The sequence below is a fragment of the Pseudophryne corroboree genome, chromosome 5, assembly GCF_028390025.1.
Source record: "Pseudophryne corroboree isolate aPseCor3 chromosome 5, aPseCor3.hap2, whole genome shotgun sequence".
NCBI lineage: Eukaryota > Metazoa > Chordata > Amphibia > Anura > Myobatrachidae > Pseudophryne > Pseudophryne corroboree.
The window spans coordinates 682,291,119-682,303,231 of NC_086448.1; the positions used below are offsets into that span (position 1 = coordinate 682,291,119).

The 12,113-nt window shown below is 44.5% G+C and overlaps 1 long non-coding RNA gene across 1 annotated transcript in view; it reads right to left on the reverse strand.

Annotated features, from left to right (window-relative positions):
* Positions 1-392: 392 nt before the first annotated feature.
* Positions 393-12,113, reverse strand: part of LOC134929326 (uncharacterized) — a 352,737-nt gene continuing 341,016 nt past the window's right edge. The window contains exon 3 of the long non-coding RNA XR_010178474.1: positions 393-583. This is a non-coding gene — a long non-coding RNA (uncharacterized LOC134929326). The remainder of the gene's footprint in view (positions 584-12,113) is intronic.

Genomic DNA, 12,113 nt, shown 5'->3' on the forward strand with positions numbered 1-12,113 from the left:
TGTTACGCCCTATAGTAGTGCCCTAGTTATTTTATGAACCATGTTACAGGCTTGATATTGAATGAAAAGGTGACTCCGTGCGCAAACAGGTGCAGCCTGTCAGTTATTTACTCCTTGAAGGTGTCCTCCACCCCTCACCAATAGTGTAAACAACAAAAAAATTGGAGATATAACTTAACCAGTGCTCCTTTACAGGGTGTATATCCACTTATTTTCATATATTGTCTCTCCGTTTTACAATTCCCGTCATAGGATGCAAAAATGAAGGAGAAACATATAGTGAAGTACAGTTTAATATCACACTAAAACACATAAAAACACTTAACATTTTCTGATAAATAACAGAAATACACTTTAAGCATTTTCTCTTTTGCAAAAGGTTTTCAAGTCACTTTCAAACAGTGGGTAATTACCACAAATGTTGGAACTGCAAGGTAACAGCACATAGAGTTCGTAAAGGGGATCCTGAAACTTTACCACACCATGCCTGCTGTCATCCAGTGGTATCTCCGCTGAATCAGACTTGAACGTCTCCTCACCAACGCGTTTCTACCCCTGGCTGGGCTCTTTATCAAGGTGAAACCTTGGAGAGACAATATATGAAAACAAGTGGATATACACCCTGTTAAGGAGCACTGGTTAAGTTATACGTATCTCCAATTTTTTTGTTGTCATGTTACAGGGTTGTCAGTATGCATTATGCAACACAGTATCCCCATTTCATATTATGCCACACTATAGCATATCCACTTCACACTTTGTCACAATACAGTGCCCCAGATCACATTATGTAACATTATAAAGCCCTCCAGTTCATTTTATACCCCAATACAATGAGCAGTTAATTTCTTTATCCACTAACATAATCTTTATTTTGTAACTTTATGTGTTAATGGATTTTCCCTTACAGTTACATACCTCCCAATATTGGTGACTGTGGATTTTGGACTCCTTGGCACCTTTGGTGTGCGCATCCGAAAAGGCTGCAAAACCTTGATGAAAAGCACCACAAGGTTATTTTTGCGGGGGCGTGCACAGCACTCTCCAAGATGCTGTACTGCCCCCTGCTCTACCTGTACTGTGTATGGGTGTGATATGCTGGCCAAAAGTCGGTATGCCAGCAGTCACATGACCAACCCACGGCATCCCAATTTATAGAATGCCGAAAGGGGATGGGGTCATTAATTTACCCCTGCCCTGCCCGCTACCCTAACCCGCCTGGGATGGCGACTAGGGCTAAGGACAGTGGGTGTCGGCTACGGCTAATCCCAGGGGGTGGCAGCTAGGGCTAAGGACATGGGATGGCTCCTGGGCCCTAACTCTCACCCCAATAGTTACCCTCAGGATGCCGTCGGTCGGGGTTCTGGTGCCGGGATTTCAAGTGATGTCAGGATTCTGGCATAGGTCCTCACCGGTGGCATCCAGGGAGCAGGGATGCTATCCGCATCCCCTGTGTATGGATGCCGTGCGCATTAACCCCCCCCCCCATCATTCCCCCGACCCCCGCAGGTGGTACAGGCCCAGAAAAATGGGACTATTTCAGCTTCAATTGTGAGGTATGCAGTTATACGTATACAGTGCTTTATGCAGTGGTGACTTCTCTTAACTCTTAACATACGTTGTTGGGTATTATGGAATGTATTATACTGTTAAATACATTCATGGTTCAGAGAAAAACAACTCACAGGTTTTAATCCACCTAGGTGCGAGTTGGGTCCTGATAGCCATTCTCACGGCGAACTTGCACTTCAAATGAAAGTAACAATTCAGTTTCAAACTGGCTTTAATTTTGTATAAGAAATTTGCATTTATTTGTGGGCACACTTCCCTGAGCAGGTGAAAAGACAGGGAAAATCTTTATTATAAGGTAAAACACAGGGCCTAATTCAGCATGGAACGCTGCTACGTCAGCATTCGCATGCTGATGCCCTGTGAAGTGTGACGTCACATGCAGCCGATGCAACCCGAAATATGGCGGGTAGCCGCCTGCCTTCGCAATTAGGCTGCGTAGGCAGAGGGCTACTCTAAAAAATGCAAAAGCATCGCCGCCATGTGTAAGTAGCATAATATGGCAATAATGACATGTCCGCTTTCAGGTGAGATTCTCTAAAAATCTCAATAATGGGTAAATTGATGTGGGACTGGTGCCTGTTTTGTATTAATGGGTTAGGGTTTTTTGAATTTGCAGATGAGAGGTAAAAGTATTTAGTACTCCAACTTTTTACAAACCTGTATAAAAACACTGAAAATTTCTGTACAGGCATTTTTATGTACCCCAAAATGCTATAAAGATTTGATGAAACACACTGGCTTGCTATGATTTTTCAAACATTAATGAAGGGCCAAATTCAGGTCACATCGCAGACCGATGCAACCGCAATTTAAGCGACGGGGCCCCTGTGCGCACGGAAGGTCCCAAATGCCTCTGCCTGATTGACAGGCATTAACGCGGGGGGCAGCGACAGAGCGCATTCAGGATGGCGCAGGAGAAACGGGGCCATGTTGGCGTTTTTGGGGCAGCTGCATGACATCACACGCAGCCGTTCCAATCGGAAAAATGGCAGCGCCAGCAGGTGGCTTCCATAGTTTCTGCGACCACGCTCTATAATTGCTGCGGGTAGCATGCCCTGCGATGCCCAGCATGCGATTGCACAAGTAGCAGACTTAATTGGGTCCAAAAAGCGCAGATATCATCCATTTAACACCTTTTAAAAACCTCCAGTACTTCCCTTATGGCCATGAACATCCTTCTATGTGGTCCTGCTATCTCAGTTGTCACTTTGGTGGGTCCAGGAGGGTTTTCCCACATCTTCATGTACTTCTCCCAGTCCACAGTTTGCAGAATAGTTGCATAGCCTCACAGAGACTACCGCAAATTGCCATTTTTTGTAATGGGGTCTCGCACTTCTTGGGTGCGCACATTCATGCAATGTATGTATGCGAGTTTCATGAAGCAAACTCTTTCACAAACTCACTTCTAATTGACCCCACGTGATTTTTTTCTTAAACATTGCTTTTAGTAATTCAGTATCTGTGTATACGCAAATATGTTTCTAATTTTATTATTACTGTAAATATGACTATTTTTCAATTTATATTAACACGTGAGAATGTTTACTGTATTTAAAAGTGTGGCTTAATATATTTACTTTAAAATTATTTAAAATATATAAATGTTTTCCTTTTTTCTATTTCGCTGTTTTATCGGGATACAGTCATTAGATCCACCACACATAGGTTGACAGTCATTAGGTCGACCACTATTGGTCGACATGCATTAAGTAGACATCTTCACTAGGTCGACATGGAAAAAGGTCGACACCACTATCTTTAAAAAAAAAAAATTTGAACTTTTTCATACTTTACGATCCACGTGGACTACGATTGGGAATGTGCTGAGCGCAGCAGTAACGGAATGAGGCACCTTGCCTGCATGCGAGGGGACACTGTGCACTAATTGGGGTTCCCCATCACTTTACGAAGAAAACGGCACCAAAAAAAGTTAAAAAAACTCATGTCGACCTTTTTCCATGTCGAGCTTGTTCATGTCGACCTAATGATCATGTTGACCTGATGCATGTCAACCAATAGTGGTCGACCTAATGACTGTCGACCTAAGCGTGGTCGACCTAATGACCCATACCTGTTTTATCTGCCTTCTAATATTCTGCACCTCATGAATCAACCATGACATAAAATCTAATCATATAGTTGTTCTTTTTATTTAGGAATTAAACATGTCCATTATTATTATTGTTGTTTTTAAAAGACGCCCACTGCCGGAAATGCAGTTAAGGACGCAGCATCAGATCACCACTGAGCAGCCGTCGGCCATCTGAGTAAGCCTAAGCTGACTCAGAATGGACAGTTGAACGGCGCAGCCGAGGCCACTAAATCTCGTCGGAATTCACAGATACTGGTCTTGGCATGCTCAAAAAATGTTGGCGACATACTCCCGTTATCTGAAATCGCCATCCTCCCTGCCCCCAAATGGCCACAGAGTCTCAATCAGGCTGCGGCTTCTGCAAAACTGCAAGTGGAGCTGCAGCTGCATTGCAGCCCATGCTCACTACGGCTCCAGCATATTAACCAGATACAAAAATAATAAATAATAACTAAAAACAATCTTGTCACTACACTACAAAGTGCACTGGTCGTTAAGGGTTAAGTAATAGGGCAAGTTGCATGAGTGTGTGTTCTTTAATGAAAATACTGTAATTAGTATATCCTCCAGTAGGTGTTTAATTTATCAATTAAATTGATCTGTAGGAAGCTAAGATGTTTCTTATTGCTGGAAAATCAAGATCTCCAAATGTAGTAGCACTTTCAGAGCCATTCTTGTGGACAATGAGCATTAAAGATTATTTGTCCAGGAACCAGGTAAATCGGATTCTCCATTAATGGAACCCAAGAATCCGATTCCACACATGATTTCTGTTCAAGGCCATTTATATTGTATTGTTCTTTCCTATCCAATTACAGCCCCACTGTACAGTCCACACATATCCTAACATATTTCCTCTCTACACTTTCCCATCCTCCTGAGACCAGGCCAACCAGTGGTGTAACTACAGACTCCGTGGAGGCGCCGCTGCTGTTCACACTGCAGATTCCCATGCGGACTAGCCGGCCGCATGTCAATTTGCTAAAAGGCCCTCTCAAAATGGCCACCACCTTGGAGGAGACAGATGCTAGAGATCAAATTTACCGCTAGCGTCTGACAGGGAGCCAGGAAATGCCAGGAGCGCATAGCGCTGGCCGCACCATGACACCCACAGCATGAAAACGCACTGGCAACGAGCATTACACACCCCTAGCAATGATCATGACACCCACAGCATGAAAACCCCTAGCAACAAGCATTACACACCCCTAGCAATGGGCATGACACCCAGAGCATGAAACCCCTGGCAACAAGCATGACACCCAGAGCATGAAACCCCTGTCAACGAGCATGACATCCCTGGCAAACATGGAACCCAGAGCATGAAACCCCTGGCAACAAGCATGGAACGCAGAGCATGAAACCCCTGGCAATGAACATGGAACCTAGACCATGAAACCCCTGGCAACAAGCCGGTAATATAAAATTAATTAGAAGCCTTACTGTGGGGCATAATGTGTAAATGGAATTGTGTTAATAATATAATAATAATAATTTTATTTATATAGCGCTCTTTCTCCAATAGGACCCAAGGCGCTTAACAGATACATAGCATAATATAGTACAGAAAATAATGAAGTACATTTTCATAAAATACAGAAGCATGAAGATACTAAAAGGGACACTATGGAAATGCTTTAGTAAACAGAAAAGTCTTGAGTCTACTTTTGAAGGATTCTATAGTTGGGGCCTCTCGCACTGTGCGGGGAAGTGAGTTCCATAGAGTCGGAGCCGCATGACTAAAAGCTCGACCCCCAGATGAATTACGGTAGATTCTAGGTACTGCTAAAAGTCCTTCATCTACAGATCGCAGTAATCGAGTGGGGCAGTATGGGGTCAGAAGCTGTTTCAGGTACCTTGGGCCTTGGTCATGTAATGCTTTGAAACTCAGTAAGCCAATCTTGAAGATGATTCGCCATCTTACAGGCAGCCAGTGAAGGGAGTAGAGGATGGGTGTTAAGTGGCTAGAACGGGGCTGGTTGGTTAATAGCCTGGCAGCTGTGTTTTGCACCAGCTGTAAGCGTTGCAATTCTTTTGCTGGTAGACCAAGGTAGAGGGCATTACAGTAGTCTAAACGAGATTATACAAATGCATGTATGACTTTTGGCATGTCATCTGAGGGAATTAAGTGCTTGATTCTGGCTATGTTCCTCAGGTGAGAGAATGAGGATTTGATTGTGGCTGATATCTGATGTTTAAGTGTCAAGCCACCATCCAGGACAACGCCAAGATTCCGCACACGATCACTGGTCTGTAATTCTGAATCCCCCAGTGTAAGTCCAGTTGGTTGGCTATGCTGCAGTCTTGTCCTTTGATGTTGCGGTCGTATCAAAAGGACCTCTGTTTTATCCGGGTTCAGTCGCAGCCAACTGGCGCTCATCCACTCCTGTAGTTCAGCTAGACAGCCATTTAGGGTTGCTATTGGGTTATCAGTGCCCGGAGCAAAGGACAAGTACAGTTGTGTATCATCTGCATAGCAGTGGTAGACCAGGCCATGGCGCCTGATTATTTCGCCCAATGGGAGCATGTATACTGCAAAAAGCATGGGGGATAGTATAGAACCTTGTGGGACACCACATGGCAATGGCACTGGTGGTGATGAGTATAATCCAGATGATACTCTCTGTGACCTGCCTGTGAGAAATGATTTGAACCAGCTTAGGACTGTGCCATCCAGACCACAGAAATGTATCAGTCGCTCAATCAGAAGCCCATGGTCCACGGTATCAAATGCTGCCGAGAGATCCAGAAGGATTAATATTGAACAGTCACCTCTGTCTTTTGCCATCAGAAGATCATTTAACACACACACCAGGGCTGTTTCAGTGCTATGTCTTCTCCTGAATCCTGATTGAAATGGATCATAAATATCATGGGTTGTAAGGCGGGTTTCCAGTTGATTTGCAACGACTTTCTCAATAACCTTTCCTAGGAAAGGAAGGTTTGATACCGGTCTGTAGTTGGTCATGCAGTCGGGATCTAAATTAGGTTTTTTAAGAAGCGGTCTAACAATTGCTTCCTTTAGGGGTCCAGGAAAAATGCCTGTCTGCAAAGAGCATTGAACAATTTTTGTAAAGACAGGACCAATTATATCCATACAACCTATTAGAAGCTTGGTTGAGGCTGGGTCCAGATCACAGGTGGTGGGACGCAAAATTCGAGCAATTTCAGCAGTGTCCTTTACATCCACTGGGTCAAAGCTGGTCCATGAAGGCAGGTAGCTTATATTGGCAGGCTTTGTAGTGTTGTATGTCATAATTTATCACGGGCATTGCAGTGTGTGGCATGATGTTTTATGGGCATTGCGGTGTGTGGTATAGTGTGTCAGAGGCATTGTAGTGTGTTGCATAATGTATCACAGGTATGGTGTGTGACATAATGTATCACGGGCATTGCGGTGTGTGGCATAATGTGTCACAGGCATTACAGTGTGTGGCATAATGTGTCAGGGGCATTATGGTGGTATATTGTGTAATGGCCATTATGGTGTCTGGCATATTGTGTAATGGGCATTACGGTGTGTGGTATAATGTGTCACAGGCATTACGGTGTGTGGTATTATGTGTAATGGGCATTGCAGTGTGTGGCATAATGTGTAAAAGGCATTACTATAAGGAGGAAAAATGACAATGTAAAGGGCATGAATCAGTCTTTTTTTCCCCCTGTGGTGGCTAATGTCTGGGCGTGTAGGTTGCAAGAGTGGGGTATAAGGTAGTATTTTCCTGCAATGCCACACCCCCTTTTTGAAGTGTGCGCGCCTTCGGTAATTCTTTACTATTCTAATTTAAATTGGGGGGTGCGCACACCAGAATTTTTTTTTGTCTTGGGGGAGCAAAATTTCTTGTTACGCCAAGGAGGCCAACATTGCTGTGTGACTATATCATACAGCCGACCAAGAACCTTTGCAATCTTGTGGATCATTATGCAATAGATAGCACCTATCCTTGTGTATCAATGCCTATTTCCCTAGAGATTATAGGCTTGCGAGCGATTCTACCTCAATGACCATTATGTGTATGTTGACATGTCAAAATTTGACATTCTGAACTATTTTGCCGTATTCAGTTACCACGGCAACTACTGTAGCTTGATATACTGTGTCAATTGGGGGTTTTCTTTCCCTTGTTTTTTTTTTTCTTTTCCATGTTTTTTCCTTTCCTTTTCCCTAATTTTGTGTGACATGTACACCTGAGACATCGCCTCTTCCGCATTATTTGATTATGCCCAATGGTTAAGGTACTACCCCTTAATGTCAAAGGGCTTAACTCACTGCAAAAGTGGTGGTTAGCCCTCTCTGCTTTCCACCAACATAAAGCTAATATTGTGGCCTTACAGGAGACACATTTCTCTCCCTCTGTGCCCTCTACTTTTAGAGACCATAGGTACCCCTTCTGTTATATCGCCAATGGCCCATCTAAACGGGATACGTTTATGTGACCGGTGGTCCGGAGACCGCTGGTTACAATACCGACACCGGGATCCCAGCATCTGAAAATCCTGCTGGTCGGCATGCCGGCCACCAGGGACTATTCCCACTCGTGGGTATCCACGACACCCATAGAGTGGGAGTAGAACCTGTGGCGAGCGCAGCAAGCCACCGACCCCGCAATGGGCTTTGTTGCACTCGCCCCCCTGCTGGCCATCTAGCAGCCGTATTGTGTCTGCGGTCTTCTTACTGCCGGTCACACATACCCGACGCATCTAAATGTAATGGTGTTGTAATTTTGTTTCATGCAAATACTCCCTTTACTCCGCATCGGAATATTGAGGATAAAAGTGGTTGGTTTCTTATTCCCACGGGTTTAGTTGAAGACAGCCTGGTTTCTTTAGTCTCTTTGTATGCTCCCAACTCCCATGAGGTCCCTTTTCTTCAGGAAACCTTTGAGGAAATACAGAATGTTTGCTGAGAGGCACTTATTTTTTGGGGTGATTTTCCTTTAGTCTTCAACCCTAAATTGGATAGAACCTCTTCCCGAGACCACATTTGCCCCTCTCATGATATGGGTCCTTCTCTTGCTTTTAAGAAACTGCTTGCAGAGTATGATTTGTGTGATGCCTGGTGCACCTTTTTATACCCCTTTCACACTGCCTGAAGCAGGCCGCACCCGGGAGCCTGACACGGGAGCTCCCAGGGTGCGACCTGCCTGAGGCGCCCCGCCACTGCTGTCTGCAACCCGGCCTATTGCTGGGTTGGTTACGTCAGCGGTGACGCGGCGGGGACGGCACTTGGAGATCACTTGATCTCCAAGCGCTGCCTGTGCAGACACAGTGAACGAAAAATGGGTTGCATCGACCCTGCTCCAATTCACAACGCACAGCGAGCCAGGTTGAACACGAGTTCAACCTTGCTCACGATGAGGGTTGAAATATCAGGTCGCTCGACCTGGTATTTTTCCCCTGGCACCTTTCAGACTGCACATGAACATGGATTATGCATGCTTATGTGCCAATAACCCGTGTTCATAGCTGGTGGTCTGAAAGGGGTATTACCTGATGAGAGGGACTGTACTTTCTTTAATCAGTCCATAATAGTTACTCCAGAACAGATCTTATCATCTTGGACAAGAGAGTCTAAGGGATCTATTTACTAAGCCTTGAATGGAGATAAAGTACCTGCCAATCAGCTCTTAACTGTCATGTTAGGAGCTGGTTGGTTGGTACTTTACCTCCATCCAAGGCTTAGTAAATAGACCCCTATGGGAATTAAAATTCTTCCTATTACGTGGTCCGTCTGACCACGCCCCAGTTTTGTGGACTTGGGATACGGATCGCCAATTCCCCTCTGCACACTCTGATTATAAACTAATTGATCCTGTATATGCAAACTAGTTCTCCTGCCGTTACCTCCATTTTCACTTATTTGGATTCTATACGTAGTTGAATTTTGTCACTAATTCACAATTTGGAACAAGCTGCTATTTTTTTTTTATTCACTAATAATAATACATATGTATATTAGGTGTTTTATATATACTGTATTTAATAGCGCAGCGGAAACTTGTGTCTTTATAATAAATTATGAGCCTGGATGAGAGAAGATTACTAACTAGCTAATAGCTAAGTCTACAGTGAAGTAGACAGACTTTAGAACAATGGGGGTAATTCCAAGTTGATCGCAGCAGGAATTTTGATAGCAGTTGGGCAAAACCATGTGCACTGCAGGGGAGGCAGATATAACATGTGCAGAGAGAGTTAGATTTGGGTGTGGTTGTTCAATCTGCAATCTAATTTGCAGTGTAAAAATAAAGCAGCCAGTATTTACCCTGCACAGAAACAAAATAACCCACCCAAATCTAACTGTCTTTGCAAATGTTATATCTGCCCTTCCCCTGCAGTGCACATGGGCCCTCATTCTGAGTCATTCGCTCGGTAAATTTCTTCGCATCGCAGTGATTTTCCGCTTAGTGCGCATGCGCAATATCCGCACTGTGACTGCGCCAAGTAATTTTGCTATGAAGATAGTATTTTTACTCACGGCTTTTTCTTCGCTCCGGCGATCGTAGTGTGATTGACAGGAAATGGGTGTTACTGGGCGGAAACAGGCCGTTTTATGGGCGTGTGGGAAAAAACGCTACCGTTTCCGGAAAAAACGCGGGAGTGGCTGGAGAAACGGAGGAGTGTCTTGGCGAACGCTGGGTGTGTTTGTGACGTCAACCCAGGAACGACAAGCACTGAACTGATCGCAGATGCCGAGTAAGTCTGGAGCTACTCAGAAACTGCTAAGAAGTTTGTAATCGCAATATTGCGAATACATCGTTCGCAATTTTAAGAAGCTAAGATTCACTCCCAGTAGGCGGCGGCTTAGCGTGTGCAATACTGCTAAAATCGCCTTGCGAGCGAACAACTCGGAATGACCTCCATGGTTTTGGCCAATTGCTAAAAAATTTCCTGCTGCGATCAACTTGGAATTACCCCCAATGTCCTTAATTGTAAAATGATCACAGAAAATAACAAATTGATTTCAGAATCTTTTCAGACTTGAACATTCACAAAACCAGAAAGGGGAAAAGCAGTTATAGGCGCTCAGGAGTTTTACAGCAGGGCCGAAACTAAGGGGGGGGCTAGGGGGTCACGTGCCCCGGGTGCTGGGCTGTAGGGGGCGCTAATGAGCCCAGTTCATCTGTAGCTACTGACCGGCTGTAAGAAGCCAGCAGCAGCACTACTAGACGCGGCTCATCTGTGTTCCGGGATGCGGGCGCAGGCACATCGCGCGTGTGACGTCATGACGTCGCACGTGCATGTGGCGTGATGCGCGCACCCGGCTAGAGCACGGAGCTGGAGGAGGCGGGAGTCTCTGGCGCCGGCGGCCTCGGCAAAAAATAAATATAATCAAATCCGACCTGGGCTGGCTGCAAAAAAAGTAGGTGCGTGCTGCGGGCGGGCGGCTACCTCCACGGTGAGTGTGGTCCACTGGCTGCAGAGTACACAGTCAGCACTGGGGACTTCTTAGTTAATAAATATACACTGACACTGACTGGCTCACTGACGTGACATTTTTTTTAAACCAGTATGATACTGGTTTAAAAGAAATGTCACGTCAGTGAGCCAAAATATATATATATATATATATATATATATATATGTTAATGTGGGATACTGAGTATCCCACATTAATATATATATATATATATATAAACAGAGAAAAAAAGAGGCGGCACTCGGAGACTTGCAAATTACAGTGTATTCACAGCAAGTGACATCTACGTTTCGGGGACCAAACTCCCCTTCGTCAGGATAAAGTGACAGTGCATCAAACCAACTTAAATAGCATAACTCATTACTCACCCCGTGTGCACATGAATTCAATCATCTGTTCGCTACCAGCTGGGCACCCGTCGGAGCCTCCGCTCCGTGCTTCCGCCCTGATCAGCGTGGACCGGAAGTGACGTCGCGGGACCCCTCCGTTGTGTCCATGGCAACGCTACGTGTAATACAAATGCAACTTCAGTGCAGGCAGCGATAACACAACAATCATATCAAAAAAACAATACATCAACACTTAAATTGGATATTATTGTGCATAAAACGTGATGTTTAGCTAAAACTTATTTTACATATTCTTATGTTAAAACATGTTAGTTACATAATCGTGAAATTCCTATAAAAAACGGTGGCCTATTGCACCTGGCCCTATCATTCTAATTAACAGTTTGGAATGTCCATCAGACATCCTTTATCCCGGGTTTCAATTAACCCTTACACAGTGATATTACTGTTAAAAAGTAGACAGCTTATCCAAACTGACAGCCCTTACTCGCTGCCCTATTACTGGATCTACTAACGTGCCATAAAAAGAGGTATAATTATTCAAAGAACATTTATTGTTACTGACGATCCGACTAGAAAAGTGATTCTTAAATGAAGTTAATTAGGCCCAAATTATCATTGAGCCCATTGGGTTTTAACGTGTTCAACCTGTGGATCCACATGGATTCAAGCTGTAGGAGCC